The 1004-nt window shown below is 40.9% G+C and overlaps 1 pseudogene; it reads left to right on the forward strand.

Moving 5' to 3' along the window:
- Nucleotides 1-292: 292 nt before the first annotated feature.
- LOC115867477 (microtubule-associated proteins 1A/1B light chain 3B pseudogene) lies at nucleotides 293-665 on the forward strand (annotated as a pseudogene).
- The last annotated feature ends 339 nt before the right edge of the window (nucleotides 666-1004 follow it).

Genomic DNA, 1004 nt, shown 5'->3' on the forward strand with positions numbered 1-1004 from the left:
AGAATGTCGAAAATACACACCAGGGATCTTTGTCCAAAAGTAAATAATTATTGTTTGGCAAGTGTTTAAAACAGTGGATGGAATTGTACATAAATCTTGTTCTCTCCTTACCAACGACTACTTGCCTGCTCTAACTTGTAGGTGTGCTGTTGCTTGTTTCTGTTTGAATCTGGTTTCATAATGAAAGTATTCAATAAAATTACCTTTTAAGAAATGTGTGCTGGCTGTTGCAGCCACCGCCTGGAGCCTCCGGGACCCTCCACCTCGCCGCCCCCGCCCAGCCTGCCCCGCCATGCCGTAGAAAACCTTCAAACAGCACCGAACCTTCGAACAAAGAGTAGAAGATGGCCTACTTAACCTGAGAGCATCATCCTACCAAAATCCCAGTAATAACAGAACAATACAAAGGTGAGAAGCAGCTTCCGGTCCTGGATAAAACAAAGTTCTTGGTGTCTGATCATGTCAACATGAGTGAGCTCATCAAGATAATTAGAAGGTGCTTACAGCTCAACGCTAACCAAGTCTTCCTGTTAGTGTATGGGCATAGCATGGTGAGTGTGTCCACGCTGATTTGTGAAGTGTATTAAAGTGAGAAGGATGAAGATGGATTCCTGTGTATGGTATACACCTCTCAGGAGACTTTTGGAAGGAAATTTCCTGTGTAAGACTAAAAAAAAAAAAAATGTGTCTGTTCTCAAATTTTTTAAACCCTTACCAAGGAATAAAAAAGGGATGTTACCAACTGAAAAAAAAAATGTGTGCTAACAACCACCCCTTAAATATATTGCAGTTTCTATAACATTAAAGACTCCAAGAATTGAAAGGAATTTTAAAAGTCTGCTGAGACTACCAGTGATTCTACACTGATTTCCAACTAAGTGATCAGCTACTGTCTACTTGAATACCTCCAATGCCAGTCAGCTCACCACCACACAGAGATTTCAGTATACTTGCTGACAGCTCTGTTGGAAAATTCTAACTTATGTTATGCCAGGCTGGCTTCA

Source organism: Globicephala melas, chromosome 8 (assembly GCF_963455315.2).
Source record: "Globicephala melas chromosome 8, mGloMel1.2, whole genome shotgun sequence".
Taxonomy (NCBI): domain Eukaryota; kingdom Metazoa; phylum Chordata; class Mammalia; order Artiodactyla; family Delphinidae; genus Globicephala; species Globicephala melas.